The sequence below is a fragment of the Humulus lupulus genome, chromosome 1 (genome assembly GCF_963169125.1).
Source record: "Humulus lupulus chromosome 1, drHumLupu1.1, whole genome shotgun sequence".
Classification (NCBI taxonomy): domain Eukaryota; kingdom Viridiplantae; phylum Streptophyta; class Magnoliopsida; order Rosales; family Cannabaceae; genus Humulus; species Humulus lupulus.
This window is the reverse complement of record NC_084793.1, coordinates 232,050,408-232,062,753: the sequence shown is the minus strand read 5'-3', so window position 1 is coordinate 232,062,753 and position 12,346 is coordinate 232,050,408. Positions and strand designations below refer to the sequence as shown.

The 12,346-nt window shown below is 35.3% G+C and overlaps 1 non-coding gene across 1 annotated transcript; it reads right to left on the bottom strand.

The window, feature by feature from the left end:
- Nucleotides 1-6,994: 6,994 nt before the first annotated feature.
- LOC133813699 (small nucleolar RNA R71) lies at nt 6,995-7,098 on the bottom strand. The gene has a single exon (XR_009884703.1). It is a non-coding gene; the product is annotated as a small nucleolar RNA R71 (small nucleolar RNA).
- Between the last annotated feature and the right edge of the window lie 5,248 nt (nt 7,099-12,346).

The window sequence follows — 12,346 nt, the reverse complement described above, 5'->3', positions numbered from 1 at the left end:
CTGTGTTATTAAGACATTAAACCATATAGCGTGTAAAGAAATAGAAAGATCAGAGACCTGAGATTGATAGAAAGACAGAGAAAGAAGTAGACCAAGATTCAAGAAGAAAGGTGCTTCTTAACCATGGCATTCATGGTGGATCGACAAGCTTGAAGAAAGTCAGATTGGTGGTGTTCTGTCTTATGATTGATGAGTAACATTGCATAGCTTGAATTGGTGTTTGTAATCAACCTTTTGATAGTGGAGAAACTCCTTGAGGGAGAGCTGGAATAGGACTCACATTGAGAACCGAACCAGGATAATTTCTTGTGTTCATTTGCTTTATTTTTCATTGCTGTTTTCATTTACTTAGCATCAGCATTAGCAATATTAAGTTTACATTGATTCTTTGATTAGTTTTGTTTGTTGGTTTGCTTTGAGTCTGTGTTGTAGGGATTCACAATAGTGGTACCAGAGCCAGGTTAGAAGGATCCGAGACTCAAGTTGCAACACAACCAAGAATCAAGAAAGAGTTGATCAATGGCCTTATCATCAACCAGATTCGATTTTGAGAGGTTTGATGGATCGGGGGATTTCAGTCTTTGGAGAGAAAAGATGATGGCAATCCTAATCTACCAAAAGTTAGATTGTGCATTAGAGGAAAAGATTGAAAAGACAGAAAAGGAACTTGATGCAACAAAGAAAAGTGAAACAGAAACAATCATGAAGCAAGCAAGATCGGCCATAATAATGAATCTTGCAGATAATGTATTGAGGCAAGTCATTGGAGAGAAAACAGCTTTGGGGATATGGAACAAGTTGCAGCAATTTTACATGGCTAAGTCGACAGCCACCAAAATATTCCTAAAAGGAAAATTCTATGGCTTCAAGATGAATGCCACCATCTCATTAGATCAGAATTTGGATGACCTCAACAAGATTGTTTTGTCTTTAACCAACATGGGAGAAACAATCAAAGAAGAAGACCAAGCAGTAATCATATTGAATGCCTTACCAGATCAGTTCAAAGAAATGAGAACTGTAATAATGTACAGTAGAGACACCCTCACCCTTGAAGATATAATGAGCACACTGAGATCGAGGGATGCAGAATTAAATTGGCAAAAGGCAGCAAGACAGGAAGCTTGAACTGAGGAGGCATTGACTGTTCGAGGAAGACAACCAAGAAGAGGAAATTCAAGATTAAGAGAGAACTCTAAACCAAGATACAACTCAAGAACAAGAGGGTACAACAGATCGAAGTCTAGACCAAGAGAAACTAGGAAATGCCATCACTATGGCAAAACAGGTCATCTAATAAGGCACTGCTGGGAACTCAGAGATAAGAAAAGGCAGAATAAGGATGAGGAAGAAAAAGGAAGCGACTCTAATGTAGCTGTTGATGACAACTACAGTTCAGATGGAGATGTTTTTGTGGATATTAATGATCTGAAGGAGTATGCAGATTTGGGGAAAGCTTGCACCAGTTCAAATTGTAAAGATGCTGATGAGTGGATTTTGGACAGTGGTTGTACTTACCACATGAGTCCAAACAAAGAATGGTTCAGTGAGTATACAAAGATTGATGGTGGAAATGTCATGATGGGAAATGATCACAAGTGTCAAGTTGTTGGTATCGGCTCAATTGCTTTAAGAAGCTATGATGGCACTATTAGAATACTCAGCAATGTTAGACATATTCCTGAGTTGAAAAGGAACTTGATCTCACTTGGTACCTTAGATGATGAAGGTTTAGAATACAGAACTGGTAAAGGTACAATGAGAATCACAAAAGGAGCACTTCTGGTCATGAGAGGCATCAAAAGAAATGGTCTATATTTTCTGGATGGAAAAACAATAACTCCAGCACAAGCTGCAGCAGTCACTAAGTGTAAAACAGATTCAAAAGTTTGGCATGCTAGATTGGGACACATAAGTGAGCAAGGCCTGGTTGAACTATCAAAACAAGGTTTGCTTTTGAATTACACTCATGCAAATTTACCTTTTTGTGAGATCTGTGTGCAGGGAAAACAACACAAGATAAAATTTTCGAGAAGCAACTATAAAGCTAAACAAATTATGGAATATCTACATGCTGATCTCTGGGGTGCAAGTAGAGTAAAAACTCTAGGTGGAAATCAATACTTCTTATCAATCATAGATGACTATAGCAGGAAGGTATGGGTTTTCTTATTAAAATACAAAAATGATTGTCTTGATAAGTTTAAAAACTGGAAAATTTTTGTTGAAAACCAAACTGATAAGAAAGTTAAAACATTGAGGACTAACAATGGACTTGAGTTTGTTAATGATGAATTCGATAAGCTATGTATAGAAACAGGTGTCAGAAGGCACAAGACAGTTGCTAAGAATCCACAACAGAATGGTGTTGCAGAAAGAATGAATCGGACACTACTCAACAAGGTCAGATGTATTTTGTTAAATTCTGGTTTGCCTAAGAAATATTGGGGTGAAGCATTATATACTTCATGTTACTTAATAAACAGAAGCCCAAGTAGAGTAATAGACCTTAAAACACCAGAAGAATTATGGAATAATAAACCACCATCATTAATGCATCTTAGAACCTTTGGTTGTGCTGCCTATGCACATACTGTAGGAGATAAACTTGGACCAAGATCTGTTAAATGTATCTTGTTAGGATATCAAATTGGTGTCAAGGGTTATAGATTATTATCAACTGAAACTAATAAAGTCCTTGTTAGTAGAGATGTAGTCTTTAATGATAATGATTTCCCTTTTAAAAGAAATGAGAAAGGTATCTTATCTGATGTTTCAGGTACAAATTCTCAAAGTGGAGTTCAGATTGAGGTGGAACCACTGCAGCATGCAAATTTAGATTCAAATGATCACACTGATGTAGATCAAGAAATTGAAGAAGAAGGTCAATCTGAGGACTTAGAAGGCTACCAGTTAGCAAGAGACAGAACAAGAAGGGAAATAAGACCTCCTGCCAGATATGGTGAAGCTGACATTATTGCTTATGCTTTTGCTATAGCAAAGGAATCAAAAGAAGCTGTGCCAAACAACTATCAGGAAGCTTTAAAATGCAGACACTCAATGAAGTGGAAATCAGCTATGAATGAAGAAATTGCCTCATTAAAGAAGAATGAAACATGGTCATTAGTCTTGAAACCAGAAAGGCAAAAGATTATTGGATGCAGATGGCTTTTCAGAGTTAAAGATGGTATAACAGAAGCTGAACCAAAAATTTACAAGGCCAGATTAGTTGCAGAGGGATTCAACCAAGTTGAAGGGGTGGACTACCAAGAAATATTCTCACCAGTTGTTAAAATGAAGACCATCAGAATGATGATTGCACTAGCTGTTCAACTCGACTGGGATATACAACAAATGGATGTAAAAACAACATTTCTAAATGGGAAACTTGAAGAAACAGTGTACATGGATCAGCCTGAAGGATTCAAGGTGGAATCAAAAGAAGGGGAACTTGTTTGCCTATTAAAGAGATCACTATATGGTCTTAAACAATCTCCTAGGCAATGGTACAAGAAAATCGATTCAGTGATCACCAAGTTTGGATATATTAGATCTGTTTTTGACACATGTTTATATTTCACAAATTTGAAGTCTCAAGCTGCTACTTTTCTGTTAATCTATGTTGATGATCTACTAATCATGGGGAAAGATCAAAATCAGATAAGGAAGCTCAAGTATGTTCTAAATAGTGAGTTCGAAATGAAGGATATGGGGGCAGCAAGGAAAATACTTGGTATTGAAATTCTGAGAAACAGGAAAGAAAAGAAACTGATGCTTACACAGAAAGCATACATCGAGAAAGTCATAAAGAAATTTAATATGGAAGGTGGAAAGGAGACCAAGATTCCTCTAGCTGGCGATTTTATTTTATCCTCTGAACAATCTCCAAAAGATGACATGTCAAAGAGAAAAATGGAAGAGATCCCTTAAGCTAAAGCAATTGGCAGTGTGATGTATGCAATGATAAGCACAAGGCCAGACATTGCATATGCTGTTAGCACATTGAGCAGGTTTATGTCAAACCCTGGTGAAGATCATTGGAAAGGTTTGAAGTGGCTATTGAGATATCTGAAAACAACTTCAGATTATGGTTTGAAATTCGAAAAAGGAAGGGATGACTTGAAGTTAGAAGGATATGTAGATGCTGACTATGTATAGAGATACCAGAAAATCAATGACCAGTTACTGTTTTATGCTGAATACATGCTGTATCAAGTGGAAATCTCAGCAGCAACATGTTGTTGCATTATCCACAACTGAAGCAGAGTTCATGGCTGTTATAGAAGCCTTCAAAGAAGCAACATGGAGGATCAAGGGTATTTTACAAGAAATCAGTATGCTAAAAGGTAGAGTTTATGTATTCTCGGACAGTCAATCAGCAATTCACTTGAGCAAGAATCCAGTTTACCATGAAAGATCGAAACACATTGACATAAGGATGTTTTGGATCAGAGACAAGATAGAAGCTGGTGAAATCAATTTGGAAAAGGTGCCTACTGAAGAGAACCCTGCTGATGCAGGAACCAAAGTGCTGCCTGTGAGCAAGTTCAATCACTATTTGGACTTGCTCAACCTTGGACCTGTTTGAGCAATCAGGTTCACTCGCTCAAGGACGAAGATACTTCTAATTTTCTATGGATTAAGGTGGAATTTGTGAAGTGTAATCCATATGAAAATAAGAAATAGAACTACTTTTACTATGTTTTAAAAGTTAGTTAAAAAGGTTGTTATAAGTTAGTTGTTAGTTGATGTCATAAGTCGGTTGGCTAAAGTTTTGTAAAGCTATATAAGCTGTGTTATTAAGACATTAAACCATATAGCGTGTAAAGAAATAGAAAGATCAGAGACCTGAGATTGATAGAAAGACAGAGAAAGAAGTAGACCAAGATTCAAGAAGAAAGGTGCTTCTTAACCATGGCATTCATGGTGGATCGACAAGCTTGAAGAAAGTCAGATTGGTGGTGTTCTATCTTATGATTGATGAGTAACATTGCATAGCTTGAATTGGTGTTTGTAATCAACCTTTTGATAGTGGAGAAACTCCTTGAGGGGGAGCTGGAATAGGACTCACATTGAGATCCGAACCAGGATAATTTCTTGTGTTCATTTGCTTTATTTTTCATTGTTGTTTTCATTTACTTAGCATCAACATTAGCAATATTAAGTTTACATTGATTCTTTGATTAATTTTGTTTGTTGGTTTGCTTTGAGTCTGTGTTGTAGGGATTCACAACAATAAACCACGAGCAGGGACTTGGGGGGTAAATGTGTATCCTAATTTTAGCATGGGTCTTTCCCTCTGGTCGTATGCAGCTGGAAAATAAATGCATGGAAGAAATAGCCAAGGAGTCCATGTGCGTTCCATATAGACATCACAATTTTCATGATGGTTGTATGAGCTAGGGATGCATAAATTGATAAGCGCGAGCTTATAGTATTCATAAGGCATGACCTTCATGATACGAGCTCGGCGGTGTGTTCAGCTCGGGGTGAGTTGAACATATGGCATGTTTGGGGATCCCCGAAGACCCGGATACTTTATACGATCGTTTATGGCCAGCCTGTGATAGTTAATGCCCTAGATATTAGGAGTCTATTTATTTTATGATCAGATCATATCCTAGTATAAATGGGAATATTCCATAATAAATGTAATAAATACGCAAATCCGTGATTGACTCACGGGGTTACCCAAACCTGTCCAAGGAACTTCTCTATAAATACTGAGAATATTGGACAGGAAAGGGGATAATTATTCTGTAACACCGAAACTCTGTCAAAATAGAGAGAGAAAAGCAATAATAATATAGACTCGTGAACTAGGTGGATTTTAACCACTGAACCACGTAAAAAGACCAGTGTTCCTTAGAATTATTTTCTTACTTCGGTTTACCATCAAGCACTAATTCAATCTTGTTATTTTCTTAATTCACTGTTGGCAAAAAACTGCGTCAACATATATATATATATTGCAATTTACTAGTTGATGGCAATTTTGCCTCCTAGCTAGTTGACGGTAATTTTGCCTCCTAGTCATTTATCTTATGTTTTAGTTGATGGCACTTGTGCCTCCTAATTTTTACCTTATTTTTGTTATGGTTGATGGCGTGCTATGTCTCCCTACTCCTGCCTAATTTTTTATATTCTTTTTTATTTTTACCTTATTTTTCTTTGTCTCTTATCATATTATCGTGTAATTGTGAAAAATACTTTAAAAAAAAAACCTAATTCTTGTTCTTTCACCATAAGCAATTTTTTCTTAAAGGAAATTTGAACAAAATTCTCAATCCGCCTCTACTAATTAACCTTGGGAGGTTGTTAGTAATGTGCGAGTAAGTGGAATCAAATAGGACTAGGACAAGTAAACCATAATTATATTGTTGTGAAATCTCTAAAAATTCTAAGTATGCTATGTGGTTACAGTTTTAACTGATCTTCCACATCAGAAAAATGTTTGTTTGAGATTATCTTTGCTGTCTTAAATTGTATGCATCATTGGGAACGAAAGTCTAAAAATTGATTAGTGAAAAGACATTTATCATTGTTTGAAATTGAAATTGTTAGTAAAAATTTGAGCATCATGGAACCAATTTCTAATATTAATAGAAATAATGTTGATGAAAATGTTGTCCCCGAAAAAAACCTTGCTTGAATATTTTGCATCTATTTCATCTAATGCTCCTTCATGTATTGTTTTTCCTATTACTTCTGCTACCCATTTTGAGCTTAAACTATCGATCATTCAATTGTTGTCATCTTTTATGGGTTAGATAGAGAGGATCCTTACATACATGTCAAAGATTTCTTAGAAATTTGCTCAACATTTAAATTTCAAAATTTTTCTGATGAGTCGGTCAAACTAAGATTGTTCCTTTTTTCATTAAAAGACAAATCAAAAGCTTGGTTAAACTTCGTTGCCACGAGGTCTATAACTACATGGGATCTACTTTATAATAAATTCGTGCTGAAATTTTTTCCTATGTCTAAAACTAATAGTCTAAGGAGAAATCTCCGAGTTTTTTCAAAAGATAATGAAGAGTTCTATGAATGTTGGGAAAGATTTAAAGATTTATTATTAAAATGTCCTCATCATCATTTTGAAAAATGGAGACTTGTAAAATATTTTGTAGAGTCCAAGAACTTTACTTAACTAGTTAGATAGTAGTAGCAATAGTAATAATTATAGTATTTTTTTATGACTGTAGATTTTTGGTTCAGACCAGGATTTAATTGGACACTCGTAGTAACACTTGTAGATTTTCTAAGTTTAACCTATAGTTTAAGAATATTAATTTTAACCGAAGGTTTGATTAATATGATTGATATTGATGGTGATATTTATTATATTATAAGGTTTAGATAGATCCAATAAGAAAGTAACACTTGTCATGTGTATGTTTAATGATAATTAAGTATTTTTGAGGAATAAGTTTATTAAGAGTAATATTTGAATATCCTAAGGTCTGTCAGCAGCTTTGAAAACGTTAAAGGACTTAGTCAAGGCTGTTTACTCAATTCAAATTAAGCTGAAATTGTGCAATTTCATGTTTAAATATTCAGCGTATGCCAATATATCGCAGCCTTAGGGGGTGATATATCGCAGTACGGGGATACAAAAAACATGTAACTTCGCACGATCACCTCGACGAGCCTCGGGCATGCTGGCCCAGGCGATATATCGCCTACAAGGGGTGATATATCGGTTCCTTTGGCATATTTTTGAATGTTTTTGAAAACGTTCTCATTTTAAATCTTTAACCTCTTGATAAGTCCAGCATCTTTCTGACCGAGTCTTCAGCCTCTGCTGAACGATAATTCAAATGTTTTTCACTTAAAAAGCCATTATTTTATTCAAGTTAAATGAAGATTTTTTCATTCTTGAACTCTATAAATAGGACCTAGTACCCAACCATTTATTCATTCATCAAGCTAAGTTCAGAGGCTGCAAGCTGCTAGGTTATTTTTGAGAGTGTAAACACTTGGGTTGAGGATTATAAGCTTAATCATTATAAGCTTACCAAACACTTGGGAAGTAAGGTTTATAACACATTTCGGTTCAAGGTTTAGATCGTTCATAGAAGCATTCAAGGTATTCCGAACTCTAGTTCATTTTGGTTTTGTTTTCCTTAAGTTCTTATAGTTTTCTACTCAGCACCCTAACTCTATTCTTTATTTTTGGATAGGAAATCTAAGATCTTGAACATAAGGTTTTTGGTAAGTATATTCTTGATAGTATAGTTCGTCCATTCTTTTCATTCCTTTTTCTTCAGTATACTCACCCTTTCATTGATGGTTTTTAGGAGTGTTCCAAAGTCCCAAACCTGTTCTCATATCCCGGTATTTTTGGTAAGGAAAATAGGATAGGATTTTATATGTTATGTTATGTGTTATCTTATGATTTAAGTGTTACGTATATGTTATATGTTATATTATGTATGTTTGTAGACTTGGGCATATGACCTGTATAACTAACAAGCCCCAATAAATTTATGGGCATATGACTTACTTAGCTAGCAAGCCCCACAAATCTAATGGGCATATGACTTGTTTAGTTTACAGGACCCCAAGTAATAATGGCCATTATAGTATATGTGACATATGTTATGATATGTTTTATTATATATTGATATGAATATTATGTATATGATTTATGTGTTAGATTTTCCTTGCTGGGCATTAGGCTCATTCCTTTATGTTTAATATGTGCAGGAAAATAGCTTTGGTGGCGGGAAAGGTTCTTGGAAGCTTGGGGATGTGTATTGAGGCGGGATGGAATCGATGGACCGAGAGTTCGATTCAAGGATGAAGTCTCTTTAATTATGGTTTTATATGTATTTTCCGCACTTTATTATGTAATCCATTTTATTTAAAATTATGTTATGTTTTTCTTTTAAAAACAATGGGATCCCATATCCTACTTTAAATTTTATGTAGTTTAACATTTGTTTTACAAGTTTTTAATGAAGTTATGATTATTTTACTTGTAATTTTTATTAAAAATTAGCGTCTATGCATAGTAATCATTAATGGTCCAAAGTCTAGAGTAGTTAGGTCATTACATATTTTTATGATGGTTTGACTCCCTCTAATCATCAAATGATTCAATCTATGCATACTGGAAATTTTTGAAACTTTCAAGGACAAGAGGCTTGGGAGGCCCTTGAAGATTATCTGTCAATTCACAACAATTGAATTATTTTGATCTTAGGTCTAGGTCAACTAATTCACCAAAAAGAGGAGGAAGGTATGAAGTAAAAGATGAATTAGACTTAAGAATATCCTTAGACAAATTAGCGAGAAAAGTAGAAGCTTTAGCCATAAGCCAAACTATAAATTCTCCAATACAACCAATAAAAGATGTTTGTTCTAATCCTTTCCATAATCATGTCCTTCCTACCAAGAAGCTTTTTCTGAGGAGGCCAATGCTCTTCATGCTTATGGGAAACCAAATGATAGCCCATTTTCATCCACTTATAATCCAACTTGAAGAAACCATCCAAACTTTTCATGGAGACAAAACCAACCTCCAATGAATCAAGGGCACCAATACAACACGGAAAACCAAACTCATTCCCTACAAAATCAACCATATCCTACAAAAAGGAAACCTTCCTTAGAAGATACTTTTAAAACAAGTTATGCAATCCACTCATCAAATGGAGAAGTCAAATCAATTTCAACTCTTAGGTCGGGAAAAAACATTGTCAAACTTGATTACATACCCGGGGTTGAAAAAGAAAAAGAAAAGAGTCAACCTTCTAGTTCTAATGCCAATGACTCTTCAAATGAGGATACTACAATCCATCCTTTCATTCCAAAAGCCCAATTCCCACAAAGATTACTTCCAATTAAAAAAGGCGACCAATATAATGACATCTTAGAAGTTTTTAAATAAGTTAGTATCAATATCCCTTTCTTAGATGTCATTAAACGAATTCCTGCCTACTCTAAATTTTTGAAGGATCTTTGCACTGTAAAAGGAAACACTAATGTTCCTAAAAACATGTTTTTAACTGATTAAGCTAGATCCATTATTCAATATAAGGGTCTTGTTAAATATAAAGATACTGGGTGTCCCACAATTTCATGCATTATTGGTGATCATTTTATTAACAAGACTTTACTTGATTTGGGTGCTAGTGTGAATTTATTGCCTTATTTTGTTTATAAGAAACTTGGTCTAGTGAAGTAAAACCTACTTCTATAACTCTTCAATTAGCCGATCATTCTGTGAAAATTCCTAGAGGCATTATAGAAGATGTTTTGATAAAAGTTCATAAGTTTTACTTTCCTATTGATTTCATTGTTCTTGATACTCAACCTATGGAAAATGTGCATGCTCAAATTCCTATCATTTTAGGTAGACCATTCATAGGTACATCTAATGCAATAATTAATTGTCGTAATGGCGTTTTAAAATTATCTTTTGGAAACATGACTATTGAATTGAATGTATTTAATGTCTCTAAATCTGTTAAGTGTGTGGAAGTGTATGAAGTTTACATGATTGAGAATATTTTTGAAGATGATAGAAATGACTTGCTTGACTTTTGTGAAAAATATTTTAGTATGAACTTACATGTTGATGATTCCATGAAAGATGTGAATTCTTTGTTAGAGTCTATGCCCTTAAATGATACCATAACTGAACCTTTTTTACCCCTAGAGAATATTCAATCAATTTCTGAATCTCCAAAGTTAGACCTAAAATCTTTGCTAGAAAATTTAAAATATGCTTTTCTAGGAGAGTCTGAAACCTTACATGTTATCATAGCATCCGCCTTAGATAAAGAACAAGAAGATAAATTGTTAGATGTCCTTAGAAAACATAAAGAAGCCATAAGTTGGACCATTGGAGACATTAATGGAATTAGCCCATCCGTATGTATGCATAGAATCCATCTAAAAGAGAATGCTAAAACCTCTCGGGAATGTCAAAGAAGGCTAAATCCAAATATGAAAGAAGTAATTAGAGAAGAGGTTATTAAACTATTAGACATAGGTATCATTTACCCTATTTTTGATAGTCAATGGGTTAGCCCAGTTCAGGTTGTGCCTAAGAAGTCTGGGATCACTGTTGTTGAAAATGAGAAAAATGAATTAATCCATACTCGAGTACAAATGGGGTAGAGTGTGCATAGACTATAGAAAGATAAATAATGTTACTAGAAAAGACCATTTTCCAATACCCTTTATTGATCAAATGCTTGAATGTTTAGCTGGCCATGCATATTATTTCTTTCTTGATGGATATTCAGGATATAACCAAATCCCCATTGCCCAGAAGATCAACAAAAGACTACATTTACATGCCCTTTCGGGACTTTTGCCTATCGCCGTATGCCTTTTGGATTATGCAATGCACCTGCGACTTTTCAACGGTGTATGATTTCAATTTTCTTTGACATGGTTGAAAGATTTCTTGAAGTGTTTATGGGTGACTTTTCTGTATTTGGATCCTCCTTTGATGAATGTTTGCACCATCTTTAACTTGTTTTAATTCGTTGCAAAGAGAAAAAACTTATGCTTAACTAGGAAAAATGTCAATTTATGGTTGTACGCCCTAAATATCTGCAAGTTATTGGCGAGCTGGAAAAGGGCATAATTCAATCTTCCATGTGTAAATCGTCCACCTGGAGCTGCTGTTACGAGTCTCCACCTCTCCAGCCCGAGCTGATTAGAGAGTTAGCAGTCTACTCAAAGGCCGCGGGTCAGCAGTATGGGTATCACGAGCTGGCGCTACATCAAGCTCGAGGTGCGGCATAGATCTGACACCCGAATCCTTGTAAAGGCAACCACGCAATGTAAATGTACACATATCAGACATCACGTGTCTATTCCATTCCTGAATTCTCGGACACGCAGTATAAACGTGCGTATTCAGACCTCCACGCCTGGTTTGGGCCATGCGGCCCATTATCCCCCCTTACCTATTGATTAGACCACACCTCACTGTCAGGTTTTAGGAATTAATCATCAGTGTCACAGAGATGACGTGATGGGTAAGAAGGTCACGGGATGACCCCCTTTACCAACCCAGGTATCCTCTCCCTATAAATACCAAGACCCTGGGCCTTGTAAGGGGTTGGCATATTTTTGTAAAGAAACACTCTGTAAGGAATAGTCAAGAGATATCAATAATATCGACTAGTGGACTAGAGGGATTTTAACCTTCGAACCACCTAAAAAGGAAAGGAGCGATCACCTTCCCATGTCATCAATTTCCTAAGTCTAGGAGTAAACTATTTTCCTACTACAGTTCACTAATTATCACTAATCCATCCTGTTTATTCGTATAATTATCTGTTTGCAAAGAACCGAGTCAATAATGGTTATAAAAGGAATT